The 15107-nt window shown below is 38.1% G+C and overlaps 2 long non-coding RNA genes across 2 annotated transcripts in view; one reads left to right on the top strand and one right to left on the bottom strand.

Moving 5' to 3' along the window:
- LOC119534913 overlaps positions 1-15107 on the top strand; it is a 51824-nt gene that overhangs the window by 31034 nt on the left and 5683 nt on the right. The window contains exon 2 of the long non-coding RNA XR_005217130.1: positions 14324-14777. This is a non-coding gene — a long non-coding RNA (uncharacterized LOC119534913). The remainder of the gene's footprint in view (positions 1-14323; positions 14778-15107) is intronic.
- Positions 9869-14803, bottom strand: LOC119534914. The gene is made up of 3 exons (XR_005217131.1): positions 14661-14803; positions 14426-14498; positions 9869-10412 (listed from the first exon to the last, which is right to left on the bottom strand). It is a non-coding gene; the product is annotated as an uncharacterized LOC119534914 (long non-coding RNA).

The following is a 15107-nucleotide window of genomic DNA, read 5'->3' as shown; positions in this document are numbered from 1 at the left end:
GTTTCTTAGCCATTTGTATTTCCTCTTCAAAGAAATGTCTTTTCATATCTTTTGCCCATTTTATAATTGGGCTGGCTGTACTATTGTCATTGAGTTGTAGGATTTCTTTATATATGCAAGATATCATTCTTTTGTCAGATACATGGTTTCCAAAAATTTTTTCCCATTGAGTTGGCTGCCTCTTTACCTTTTTGAGAAATTCCTTTGAGGTGCAGAAACTTCTAAGCTTGAGGAGTTCCCATTTATCTATTTTCTCTTTTGTTGCTTGTGCTTTGGGTGTAAAGTCTAGGAAGTGGCCGCCTAATACAAGGTCTTGAAGATGTTTTCCTACATTATCTTCTAGGAGTTTTATGGTACTTTCTTTTATATTGAGATCTTTGGTCCATTTTGAGTTAATTTTTGTGTAGGGTGTGAGGTAGGTGTCCTCTTTCATTCTTTTGGATATGGATATCCAACTCTCCCAGCCCCATTTGTTGAAAAGACCATTATGACTCAGTTCAGTGACTTTGGGGGCCTTATCAAAGATCAGTCGGCCATAGATCTGAGGGTCTATCTCTGAATTCTCAATTCGATTTCATTGATCTACATGTCTATCTTTGTGCCAGTACCATGCTGTTTTGGCAACTGTGGCTGTATAATAAGCTTCAAAGTCAGGGAGTGTAAGTCCTCCCACTTCGTTTTTCTTTTTTAGAGTGTCTTTAGCAATTCGAGGCATCTTCCCTTTCCAAATAAATTTGATAACCAGCTTTTCCAAGTCTGCAAAGTAGGTTGTTGGAATTTTGATTGGGATTGCATTGAATCTGTAGATGAGTTTGGGTAGAATTGACATCTTAATGACATTTAGCCTTCCTATCCATGAACATGGAATATTTTTCCATCTTTTAAGGTCCTCTTCTATTTCTTTTAGTAGAGTTATGTAGTTTTCTTTGTATAGGTCTTTTACATCTTTGGTTAAGTTGATTCCTAAACTTGATTTTTTTAGTTGCTATTGAAAATGGTATCTTTTTCTTGAGTGTCTCTTCAGTTTGTTCATTTCTATCATATAGAAACATTACTGACTTATGTGCATTAATCTTGTATCCCGCTACTTTGCTAAATTTGTTTATTAGCTCTAGTAGCTGTATCGTCGATTTCTCAGGGTTTTCTAGATATAAGATCATATCATCTGCAAACAATGAGAGTTTTACTTCTTCTTTTCCAATTTGGATGCCTTTTATTTCTTTGTCTTGCCGGATTGCCCTGGCTAGCACTTCCAGCACAATGTTGAATAACAGTGGTGACAGCGGGCATCCTTGTCTTGTTCCTGATCTTAGAGGGAAGGCTTTCAGTCTCTCACCATTGAGTACTATGCTGGCTGTGGGTTTTTCATATATGCTCTTTATCATGTTGAGGAAGTTTCCTTCAATTCCTACCTTTTGAAGTGTTTTTATCAAAAAGGGATGTTGGATTTTGTCAAATGCTTTTTCAGCATCTATTGAGATGATCAATTGATTTTTCCCTTTTGACTTGTTAATGTGTTGTAATACATTGATTTTCTTATGTTGAACCATCCTTGCATGCCTGGAATGAACCCCACTTGGTCATGGTGTATGATTTTTTTAATGTGTCTGTGGATTCGATTTGCAAGTATTTTGTTGAGGATTTTTGCATCCATATTCATTAGGGAGATTGGCAGGTAGTTTTCCTTTTTTGTAGCATCTTTGCCTGGTTTTGGTATTAGATTGATGTTAGCTTCATAAAATGAGTTAGGTAGTGTTCCATTTTCTTCAATGTTTTGAAAGAGTTTGAGTAAGATTGGTGTCAGTTCTTTCTGGAAAGTTTGGTAGAATTCCCCTGTGAAGCCATCTGGCCCTGGGCATTTATTTGTGGGAAGATTTTTGATGACTGATTGGATCTCTTTGCTTGTGATGGGTTGGTTGAGGTCTTCTATTTCTTCTCTGGTCAGTCTAGGTTGTTCATATGTTTCAGGGAAATTGTCCATTTCTTCTACATTATCCAGTTTGTTGCCATACAGTTGTTCGTAATATCCTCTTATAATTGTTTTAATTTCTTCAGGATCTGCAGTTATGTCACCTTTTTCATTCATTATTTTGTTTATATGGGTCTTCTCTCTTTTTGATTTTGTCAGTCTAGCTAGGGGCTTGTCAATCTTGTTGATCTTCTCAAAGAACCAACTTTTGGTGATATTTATCCTTTCTATTGTTTTTTTGTTCTCTATGTCATTTATTTCTGCTTTAATCCTTGTTATTTCTTTTCTTCTACTTGGTTTAGGATTGGTTTGCTGTTCATTTTCTAGCTTCTTCAGTTGATCCATTAGTTCTTTGATTTTGGCTCTTTCTTCCTTTTTAATATATGCATTTAGTGCTATAAATTTCCCCCTTAGCACTGCTTTTGCTGCATCCCATAGGTTTTGGTATGTTGTGTTCTCATTTTCATTCGTCTCTATATATTTAGCAATTTCTCTTGCTATTTCTCCGTTAACCCACTGATTGTTTAGGAGTGTGTTGTTTAACCTCCAGGTATTTGTGAATTTTCTAAGTCTCTGATGGTTATTGACTTCTAATTGTATTCCATTGTGGTCAGAGAATGTGCTTTGAATAATTTCAATCTTTTTAAATTTATTGAGGCTTGTTTTATGTCCCAGCATATGATCTATTCTGGAGAAAGTTCCATGAGCACTAGAAAAGTATGTGTATCCTGGTGATTTGGGATGTAATGTCCTGTATATGTCTGTTAAATCTAATTCATTTATCAGATTGTTTAGGTTTTCAATTTCCTTATTGGTCTTCTGTCTGGTTGATCTATCTATAGGAGAGAGTGATGTGTTGAAGTCTCCCACAATTATTGTGGAAACATCCATTGCTTCCTTTAGTTTTGCCAGTGTTTCTCTCATGTATTTTGTGGCACCTTGATTGGGTGCATAGACATTTACGATTGTTATTTCTTCTTGCTGAATTGCCCCTTTTATTAGTATGTAGTGGCCTTCTTTGTCTCTCAAAACATCCCTGCATTTGAAGTCTATTTTATCTGAGATTAATATTGCTACACCTGCTTTCTTTTGGCTGTAGCTTGCATGAAATATTTTTTTCCATCCTTTCACTTTCAGTTTCTTTGTGTCCCTGTGTCTAAGATGAGTCTCTTGTATGCAACATATTGATGGTTCATTTTTTTTGATCCATTCTGCGAATCTATATCTTTTAATTGGTGAGTTTAATCCATTTACATTCAACGTTATAACCGTGAAGGCATTTCTTGAATCAGCCATCTTATCCTTTGGTTTATGTTTGTCGTATTTTTCCCCTCTGTCTATTAATATCCTTTATTGTACCCATACCGAATCTCTTTAGTACTGAACCTTTCTCCAAGTCTCTCTGTCCTTTCTTTGTTTCTCTGTCTGTAGGGCTCCCTTTAGTATCTCCAGTAGGGCAGGTCTCTTGTTAGCAAATTCTCTCATCATTTGTTTGTCTGTGAAAAATTTAAGCTCTCCCTCAAATTTGAAGGAGAGCTTTGCTGGATAAAGTATTCTTGGCTGGAAATTTTTCTCACTCAGAATTTTAAATATATCGTGCCACTGCCTTCTCGCCTCCATGGTGGCTGCTGAGTAGTCACTACTTAGTCTTATGCTGTTTCCTTTGTATGTGGTGAATTGCTTTTCTCTTGCTGCTTTCAGAACTTGCTCCTTCTCTTCTGTGTTTGACAGTGTGATCAGTATATGTCTCGGAGTGGGTTTATTTGGATTTATTCTATTTGGAGTTCGCTGAGCATTTATGATTTGTGTATTTATGTTGTTTAGAAGATTTGGGAAGTTTTCCCCAACAATTTCTTTGAATACTCTTCCTAGACCTTTACCCTTTTCTTCCCCTTCTGGGACACCAATGAGTCTTATATTCGGACGTTTCATATTATCTATCATATCCCTAAGGTCCATTTCGATTTTTTCAATTTTTTTCCCCATTCTTTCTTTTATGCTTTCATTTTCCATTCTGTCATCTTCCAGGTCACTGATTCGTTGTTCAACTTCCTCTAGTCTTGTACTATAAGTGTCCAGAATCTTTTTAATTTGGTCAACAGTTTCTTTAATTTCCATAAGATCATCCATTTTTTTATTTAGTCTTGCAATGTCTTCTTTATGCTCTTCTAGGGTCTTCTTGATTTCCTTTGTATCCCATACTATGGTCTCATTGTTCATCTTTAGTTCTTTGAGTAGCTGCTCTAGGTGCTGTGTCTCTTCTGGTCTTTTGATTTGGGTGCTTGGGCTTGGGTTATCCATATTGTCTGGTTTTTTCATATGCTTTATAATTTTCTGTTGTTTTTGGCCTCGTGGCATTTGCTGAACTTGATAGGGTTCTTTTAGGATTTGTAGACTAATTGAAGTCCTTATCTCTAATTTATCAGATCTACAGCTTCGTGGAGTACACTTTCTCTAACTAACCAGCAGATGGTGTCCACGAGCCACCTGTTCTCCACAAGCCAGTTCTCCCCTGCTTAGCCTTTTTGGTGAGTGGGGGAGTGAGTCTTGTGGGGTCCAATTGGTGTACCAAGCTTGCGTATGTAGTTGGTGTTGCCTGCCCTGTATATGGGGCGTGTTTCTGGGCAGTCAGGGAGGGGGGGTGGCCCTAACAATCAAATCTCCCTGGTGATCCTAGAGTTTTAAAGCTGCTGCAATAGTCTAATCCTTCAGTTCAGTCCTGCCACAGTTTGTCTCTGCCACTGACCCACAAGTCCTTTGTATTGGCGTATGGCTCCTGAGACTTGCGAGTGGGCCCCTCTTCCAGGCTGTGCACCCTGGGTCCTCTGTTGAGGGATGACTGTGCTATGTCACAGGTGAGTGCCGTCCCCCCAGGGCAGTTCTGGGCTTCTGGGCTGTGTAGGGAGGCTCCCAGTCTGCTCAAATGATGGCTGAATGGGGCTTTGTTAATTCACACTGCTCCACCTTCTGAACTCTGGGACAATCAGCTGAGGTTGCAGGGAAGGCTAATGTCCACGCCCAGTTTTGTGGTGTGTGCCTGTTATTTGAAGCACTTCAGTCACACTGGGTTGTCTGAGGCAGCTCTGGGCTATGTGGCTGGCGATGGGCAGGAGTGTTTCCTGTCCACCAGGATGAATGGCTGTGAGCGGACACCCCCCTTTTCTTGGGAAGTTGTGGTGTTTAGTGAATTTTCTTAGCCACTGGATTATTGCCTTTTGTCTCAGAGCTCTCTTAGTTCTGCTCTTGACTTGACCTGCCCAAATTGCAAGTCTTTGAAGTTTTCTGTATTGGGCTTCTTAGAGTAATTGTTTTAGAAAAAGAAAAAAGGATTAAAAAAAAAAAAAGGGCCCTCCTCAGAGATCTAATGGGTTATTGAAATGCTAAGAGACAAAGCAACCAGGGCCATTAAGGAAAGGTCCACAGGGCAGAGAGATCAGCTTTTCTTCGGGATTTGCATATGTGCCTCAGGGCCTGAGCTCTGCCCTTCCCCTTTCTATGTTCACCAGAACTCCAAAAATCCTCCGCTTTTATTTTGGAGTTCTTCGTGTTGTTTTTTTTTCTATGCCTGTCTCCTCTCTGCTGGGCTGGCTGCTCTCAGATTCTCTGGTGTCTGGTCTCAGTCTGTCTATGGTTGGAGTTTGGATCAGTAGAATGAGTTTCCGATAAGGGCTGCCACTGCAGTTCTCCCTTCTCCTTCCTGGAGCTGACAGCCCCTCCTCCCACGGGACTGAGCCTGGCAGGGAGGGGCGCGGGTCCCCTGGCCACAAAAACTTATAGATTTCGCTGATCTCAGCAGTTCCACGTTTTCATGAGTGTTGTATGAAGTATGCCCAAAGTCAGATTGCTCTGTGGTGTCCAGTCCACACAGTTCCTGGCTTTCTACCTACTTTCCTGGAGGAGTAACTAAAACATACAGCTCACCAGTCCGTCATCTTGCCCCGCCTCCTCTTCATTCTTTCTTACAGCTGAATTATATTCCATTGTATGTATACACCATATTTTGTTTATCCATTCATGGGTTGATGGCACTTGGGTTGCTTCCATCTTTTAGCGATTGTGAACAGTGCCACTGTGAACATTGGTGTGCAAATGTCTATTCACATTCCTGGGTTCAGTTCTTCTGGGTATATACCTAGTAGTGGGAATGCCAGATCCCATGGCAATTCTATAGTTAGCTCCCTGAGGAACTGCCAAACTGTCTTCTGCAGTGGCTGCACCATTTTTCATTCCCACCAGCAGTGAATGAGTGTTTCTATTTATCCACATCCTCCCCAAATTTATAGTTTTCCATTTTTTTAAAAGTGGCCACTCTGGTAGGTGTGAAATGATATCTTATTCTAGTTTTGATTTGCATTTACCTAATAGTTAGTGATGCTGAGCATCTTTCCATGTGCTTTTTAGCCATTTGCATTTCCTCTTTTGAAAAAATTGTGTATTCAAGTCTTGCCCATTTTTAAATTGGGTTGTCTTTTTATTGTTGAGTTGAAGAATTTCTTAATAAATTCTGGATATTAAACCCTAATCAGATATGTAGTTTCTAAATGTTTCCTCCCATCGAGTAGGTTCCTTTTCATTTTCTTGACAAATTCTTTTAAAGCACAAAAGTATTTAATTTTGAGGAGGTCCCATTTATCTATTTTTTCTTTCATTGCTTGTGCTTTCAGTGTAAAGTCTAAGAAACCATTGCCTACCACAAGAACTTGAGGATACTTTCCTAAATTTTCTTCTAGGAGTTTTATGGTCCTAGCTCTTATATTTAGGTCTTCTATCAATTTTGAGTTAGTTTTTGCATAAGGTATTAGATAATGGTCCTCTTTCATTCTTTTGGATACTGATATCCGGTTCTGCTGGCACCATTTGTTGAAGAGAGTGTTCTGTCCTAGTTGAGCAGATTTTTTTTTCTTCTTTTTTCTTGTCTTGAGTGCTCTCTTTTTTTTAATAATAAATTTTATTTTGAAATAATTTCAATCATACAGGAACAGTTGCAAAAACAGTACAAACCCCATACATAGAATTCCATAATACCCCGACCCCCTCCCCTGATACCCCGATCCATCACCTTTAAGATCCTGTCACACCACTGTCTCTTTCTTTCCCTCCCTCTCTCCCTCTCTCCCTCCCTCCCTAATACGCATCATCTATTGCTCTGTCCTCTGAACATATGAGAGCAAGTTGCACATATCTTTGAACAAACAATATAATTCACATATACTTTTCCCATGGACAAGAACATTATTTTATGCAATCTCATTAAATGCAGCTAAGAAGTCTAGTTGAGTAGATTTTGCAGCTTCATCAAAAATCAATTGACCATAGATGTGAGGGCTATTTCTGAACTCTCAATTCAATTCCATTGGTCAATATATCTATCTTTATACCAGTACCATGTCATTTTGATCACCGTAACTTTGTAGTATGCTTTGAAGTCATGAAGTTTGTGTCCTCTCACTTCTTTCTTTTTTTTTTCCAGATGTTTTTGGCTTTCAGGGCCCCGTCCCTTCCAAATACATTTATAATTGGTTTTTCTATTTCTGGCAAAGTAGGCTGTTGGAATTTTGATTGAGATTGCATTGAAGCTGTAAATCAATTTGGGCAGAATTGAAATCTTAATGATATTTAGTCTTCCAATCCATGAACATGGAATGTTCTTCCATTTATTTAAGTCTTCTTTGATTTCTTTTAGCAATTTCTTATAGCTTTTTGTGTGTGGGTCCTTTATATCCTTGGTTAAATTTATTCCTAGATATTTGATTCTTTTAGTTGCTATTGTAAATGGAATTTTTTCTTGATTTCCTCCTCAGATTGTTTATTACTAGTATATAGAAACACTTCTGATTTTTGTGTTTTGATCTTGTATCCCACCTCTATTAGCTCTAGTAGCTTTGTTGTAAATTTTTTGGACTTTCTATATATATAGGATCATGTCATCTGCAAATGGTGAAAGTTTTACTTCTTCCTTTCCAATTTGGATGGGATGTCTTTTACTTTTTTTTTTTGCCTAGTTGCTCTTGCAAGAACTTACAGTACAATGTTGAACAGTGATGACTGTGGGCATCCTTGTCTTGTTCCTGATCTCAGAGGGAACGCTTTCAGACTTTCAGCTGGGCTTTTCATATATGCCCTGTATCAGATTGAGGAAGTTTCCTTCTCTTTCCAGTTTTCCAAGTGCTTTTATCAAGAAGGGGTAGTGGAGTTTGTCAAATGTATTTTCTGCATCAATTGAGGTGTTCGTGCTCCCCCCCTACTTTGTTTTGTTAATGTGGTGTATTACATTAATTGATTTTCCTATGTTAAACCACCCTTGCATACCTGGGAATAAATCTCACTTATCTTGGTGTACAGTACTTTTCATGTGCTGTTGGACTCAGTTTGCTAATATTTTGTTGAGGATTTTTGCACCTATATTCATTAAAGAAATCAGTCTGTAATTTTCTTGTATATTTATCTGGCTTTGGTATTAGAGTGATGATGGCTTCATAGAATGAGTTAGGGAGTATTCGCTCTTCAATTTTTTGGAAGAGTTTCAAGAAATTCTTTTACAATCTCTGAGTGGAGAAAATCTTCTAACTATACTCAACATCAAACAGCAATAAGAAAAAAGATGAATACATTTGACCACAGTAAAGTAAAAAAATAACTTTTGCATAGCAAAATAACAAATAAATGAAGCAGCAGGTCAACAAAACCACATGGTGAGGTAAAAAGACAAAGATCAACTGGGAAAAATATTTGCAACTTATATTACAGAAAAGGGTTGATATCCCTAATATATAAAGAATTTCTAAAAAGTGGTAAGAAGACCAACAACCCATTAGAAAAATGACAAAAGATATAAACAGACTCTTCACAGAAAAGTAAATGTAAATTTCTCTTAAAAAATAAAAGAATTCCAGGTCTAGTGCAGAAAAATGTACAACTCGAACCTGGTACCTCTGATGTTAGTCATCAAAATCTACTGGAATCTTGTCAAAATGACACAGGCAAAAAAAGAAGGAAATAGGAGCCAACTTGAAGGGCCCCTCAGTGATCAAAGATCATGCAATTTGAGCATCAGAAAGAATTGAAACACATCAACCATATAAAAATCTATTTGCCATAATAATACTCTGAAAGAAAACTCATTGATCACTTTTATTCTTAAAATTCATGCAACCCATTCTTAAAATTCATACAGGAAAAGAATGAAATATTTATCTTGCCTTTCCTCTGAGGACTATATTTCAATATAATGAAACAGTTTCTGGAAGAAATTTCTTCTTTGGAGTAGAATTACTGCTAATGAATGCAGAAGGAATGATAGAATTAGAAAAATCACTATTTTGCAACCCTAATGAAATAACAGATCTAGTCAATAATCAGCAATGGCTGCCATTTCACCATTAAGTGAAATACTGATGGGCAATTTTATAATAGAAGGATCGGCTGACACCTGAACCCCTGATCTAAACACCACTAAAATGGGGACATCCAGGCATAGTGTGCATTCTGAAGCAATGCATAGCTGAAACCATGGTATTATAACTCATAACAACTTTGGAAATTTCCTATATAACTAACGTAACTACTTGTTAAATCATATTTTGAGAGCTATTACTTTTTTGTATATATATTTCACAAACTGTAACCTATAATATTCTTTGAAATTTGCTAACTACTTATTAAATTGCGCTTAGAAAGCTATCCCTTCTGTGTATATATGTTATATTCTACAATAGAAAGTATGATTAAAAAAAAAGAAGCACCCAGCACCAACTGTGGGACCGTGGGGTATGCTTCTCCTCCTCCTCCTTCTTCTTTTTTTTTTTTTTTTTTGCAATTAACCATCTAAAGATAAACCTTATTCATGAAAACAAATCAGGCTTTTTCTCAAAGTGTATTTTACTAAACACCATTCTCTCTGTCAAATGTTCTTCTACAGCAGCCTATATTTTACCTTTTATTACACTGAACAACTTTCTAAACACCAATTTATTGGGTGTCTTCTTTCCTAGACTGTAAGTTGCATGACAACAAGGACAGCATGTACCCTGTACACCACCAAATCCCTGATGCCTGCACAATATTAGCACACAGCAGTGCTTAATAAATATTTGTTGAATGAATAAAATTCGTCTCTCAAGGTATTCTTTCAAAAAAGAGCTTCTTTGAGCTAGTCAGTTTAGGAAAAGTTGCACACGATGCCATCCTCCTGGATATTCACAGTTGCACAACAGCAGATGAAATCTCCAAGAATCCTGCGTTAAAGAAATCTGTTGAAAGTTGGTCATACAGTGTTACATAAATTAAATTGACTGGAGGACCCTTCCCCTTCTTTCTTCCTGAGAAACACCTGTTAATATTCTGTGGCATCACTGTTGAGCAGACGCTCTTGGGAAAGCCATCTTTTTTTGGAATCTGGATGCAGTATTTGTCATACAATTGTTGCAACCGTTGAACAAATCAACTGTAGGAAGACATTTTTAGACAATCAGGGAAATTCGAACATGACATTATTAAAATGATATTAAGGAACTATTAATTTTGTGGAGTGTGACAATGATATTATATTTTTAAAACCCTTGTCTGTTAAAGATACGTACTGAAATATTTATGGGAATGACCTAATACCTTGGACTTAATTTCTAAAACTCCAGCAATAAAGTTGGGGCAGAGTGCAGATGAAGCAAGGAAGACAGAATGTAGATATTTGTTGAAACTAGGCAATAGGTATACAGGGATTCATTACTCCATTTCTCTATTTTCTCTCTCTCTCTCTCCTTTTGTTGCATTTTAATATTTCCATATAAAATGTTTAAAAAATTCTTGGCAGACAAAGGACTGTTGTGAAAATACCTTGCAATATTTTAAGTGAAACCTAAAATGTGAGACTACAGAGTTTATATTCTCCAAACTCAAGAATGGAAAAGGTTGTTGTTTGGTCATAGTCCCAAGTCATGGATAAGTAACCTCCAAAACTGGTTTTAAACACTTCCCAGTTTAACTTCCCCTCAGTTCTCACACTTCTGAAAGTCAGCTAATCAGACAGCCTCAGTCCATCAAACAAGCTTGCACAGTTACAGATCAACCAACTCCCAAACAACTGCACTTTTGCAAGTCATCTGGTCCCTGGACTCCATGTTTTCCAAAATCCTAGTAAGATCACTAGTTTGCTTTGTTCAGTGACACTGTCTTATGAGTACAAGCTCTCCTTTGTAGCAAACCATAAATTCAGATTTTCATGAGAAAATTCAGGTGTTGAGTGGTGGACTCCTTTAGACAACTTTTTAAAGTCTATTTAAATCAACAGACTAAGTTTGGGAGCCCTGAACCTGTGTTTATAATCAGCTGAAGTTGTACCAATCTTTAGAAGGAAAATTCTAGATGAGGTCCAGCTATTAAATATGAATTCCCATCTCACTCTTCCCTGAGCTGGGGTGGAGAGGATCAACCCAGTCAATAAAATTAGGCACTACTAATGAACAGTTAGGAAAAATAGGGATGGGGCAAAATGATGTTTTATAAGATACTCCTTAAGTATGATGTGTGGGCTTTATAGTTCACTTTCCATCTGGAACAAACTGATGATAAAAGTTTTCAAAGGAGCATTTGCTTTTAATGTGCTTTCAAATAGATTTAAGTGTGTTATCACACAAGGAAAAACGGCTCTGTCCACTCTCAAAATATAGGCATCCCACCTGTAATATTACACTGGATGGCTAAAAGAATCATGTTGTAACCACGATGTTGGATATGTGACTATTCTTGAGTGAGCCCTACAGTTTATAGAACTGCATGAATAATGTTGAATTAATTCCAAAGGAATTGTTCTCTGATCTATGATCTGAGTAATACTTTTCAATTGAGACCTTGAAAGGAAAAGATAAGCCATACAAAAACATGTGATGTGCATGATGCTTGAATTAATTTACTCAAGATACAAGTTATAAAGCTGGTTCCTTTTTTTACTCATTTTATTAAAGTCATTGTTAGTATATTTGGTCAGAAGTCAATATCATCTGCATCTTATCAAGCCGTGAAGAGTTTCAATATGGTAAATTAGGGCATTATCATTCAAGAACGTCCCACAGCACAGGAATTTACTGCTGTTCTTTACGGACTGAGAAATGACTTCATGAATTTTTCTAGTGATTCTGATTAAGTTGTTTTTAGTCTGTCAAACTGAAATAAAAACTTAGTACCATCTTGAAATGATCTAATATTAAATACTCAAATATATGTAACTCAAATACACCAGTGAAAAATCAAACCTTTGTAAATGAATTCAGTATAAGAGTAATAATGTTTGGGAGGGTACACATGAATATTTTTGAAAATTGAGGTATCCTAATGGATAAAGTACTTTTTACTTTCCTTTGTGACCTAGTTTTGGAAGCTTTCTGTATAGACGACATTTCAAGTACTTCTCCACCTTCCCCAACGTGCCCTAGTACTATACTTTTTAAAGTTCTGACACTCACATAATTTTTTGAGAGATGCATAGAGAATTATAATATCCATGAGAAGAAGTAATAAATATAGTTGCATTACAGTTACTGAGATAAATAAACCAAACAAAATTCTCTCAAAGGCCAAATATTAGTAGGGGACCTCCAAAAGTGTAGGTTTGCATATGTGCATTTTTGGAAAGAGATCTTTAACCTATCAGATATTTGAAGATGTCTTTGACTGTGCAATCCTACTAAGGCCGGTTAAGGAATGCCAACCTCAGGATGGGATACACATTTCAGCCAATTATCTGGATTTTTTTTGGCACAAACCAAACCAACCACTATTTGATAACTGAACGAACTTTCCACTTTTATGTAGCTATGCCAAGCTATTATTATTTTCATTTTCCAGATGAGGGTACTGAGGCATAGAATGGTTAAGTGACTTGTGCGAGGTCACACAGGGGTCGAGCTGGGATCTAGGCTCAGGTGGTCTGATTCCAGAGCCCACTCTTTTCCCACCACTGCATGATCCAGTACATCCCAAGAGTAGCTTAATTTCAGGTCGACTTTATGAACTTCCTTACGTGTAGGGAAAATAAACAGTCATCTCAGTGGAAAAACTAATTTCTTGTTTAATAGCTTCATCTTCCTTATGTGTGTTCTCAATACATCCATTCATTCAACTTAGGTAATTGCTGGTTTGTTTGCCTGTTTCCTTTTAGTCCAGGGGTTATGTCTTATGCTGCACTATAGCCCTAGCACTTAGCACAAATTCCTGTACATGGTAAGCTCTAAATTAATATTTGCTGAAAGAATCAATGCATTTTATTTCCCTACCTATCTGTGGGCATGAAGGGGAATAACCTTAGAAGCTACTGTATTATCCAGATAGGGATTGGTTTGAGACTGTATTTGAATATTGGCCAATGAGGATATGGCTCAGTCAAGGAAAACAGGATGTTCCAGAAAGTCAGATTCCTTCCATACAATACCTTGACTCATTTTCCTATCAGTGCAATCTGAAAATAGTGAGTAATAGGTTATGTACCATGATCCTCAAAATAAAATTCCATAGCCATCACCTTGTTGCTTATTGAGGACAGGAGGGGAACAAAACAAAACAAGACCAATTAAAAAAAACTGTAAGTTTGTTCCTTTTCTAGGTGCTCAGAGGAAGGGTTTAGTTGCAAGCTGGGGTTCATGAACTCCCTGCCAATGGATGCAAATTTGGGGTACATGTGCAAGTATGCACGTCTCCAAGAAGAAGGTTCTAGATTTCCTCAGTGGCTCAGAGGAGACTCTGCCCATAAGGGGTTAAGAAACACTGCTTCGGGGGAGCAGGGCAACCCCATGGTGACACCCACATTTCCCTCCCTACTACCTTATCAAAGCATCTGTATCAGTGCCCCCACCAGCCAAGTCAGTAATTGTTGCTCTATTTCCCTCCCTTTCTGTTCTACAAGTTCTTTGAGAACAAAAAATGGGTTTCCTTCGTTTAATTGTCCCCTGCATCTAGCATGAAGTCTGGTAAATTGAAGGTTCTCAGTAAAACAGGAATGAATGAATGGCCTAGAAATTGTAGGAGCTGTGTTCTGCTCTTTTGGAATAGATGAATCCTTTATGCTCTTGTATCTCAGTTTCTTAGTACCTAAAATGGGGCTAATATACACTCGAGTTAAAAAACGAGAGAGAAATGCTTGGCTCCTCCAGAGGCTAATTGTTGGAAAAATGATAATGTTTTTCTTCCAGGATTCATTAACTCACATTTTAATTATGAAAAGTGAAAGCTTAAGAATTAATCTGACTTATTAGTTTGGTCAATGACAGGAAAACTGAGTCTTTCAAACATTGTTGGTGGCCCAAGCCTTTTGAGGTCCTTTGAGAGTTTCCGCTCTAAAATTCCTAAAACTTTGTATTTTTGTAGGTGCTCCCATTCACACTTCCGGATGAAACCAATTACTAGAGACTCACAGGGCTGTGTGGAGGGGCAGCCAGCGCTGGACCGGGAAATGAACTTGGGATTTACCTGCATTCAGTTATTAACTGGAAGGTGCTCTCAAGCATGTCACTTAATCTCTGAGGACCTCCGTTTCATCAATCTGTAAAATGAGAGGACTGGTTTAGATGACCCCGAAGCACTCTTTCAGTTCTCCCAATCTATGAATCTTTAACCTAGTTCATTTCCGCCTTTCAGCAGGGACAGAGCAATTGAGCCTGACAGTCGAAAGAGAAACAATCCTTTTGGATTAAAGTGTGCGTACCGGATTTCTCTGTCTGCAGCTCAGATCCACTCGCCACCGGTCTGCACCCCATTCTTTGGCCCGGGAGGCTGACCTTGGAGGATTGCATCACCAGGCTTCGTTGCCCTCTGGCTTCTGGTTAAGTTTGCCCCTGGGAGGCACCGGGATCAGAGTGGGGGAGGAAGAAGAGATCAGAGTTTCTATTAACAGCCCTACTCCCCCCCCACACACACTGAGGCCCTGGTGGCAGGGGCTGTACTTTCCTGTTCCTCTGCTGAAGGCCACGATTCCTGTTGGGAGCCATCTCTAAGCTACAGCTCTGGGAACTGCTCCTGGCTTTGCTTCTTCAGGTCTAGGGATGATACTATCTTCCTGCTGTTGCCCCACCCCCACCCCATCCCCACCGTGGGTCCTTAACCAATTCTTCTTCTTGCTTTCTTAGTTTCTCTTAATCCTGTCCTCATCTTT

The sequence above is a fragment of the Choloepus didactylus genome, chromosome 5, assembly GCF_015220235.1.
Source record: "Choloepus didactylus isolate mChoDid1 chromosome 5, mChoDid1.pri, whole genome shotgun sequence".
In the NCBI taxonomy this organism is placed as follows: Eukaryota; Metazoa; Chordata; class Mammalia; order Pilosa; family Megalonychidae; genus Choloepus; species Choloepus didactylus.
Note: the sequence above shows the minus strand (reverse complement) of the source record. Positions and strands in the feature narration are given on the sequence as shown.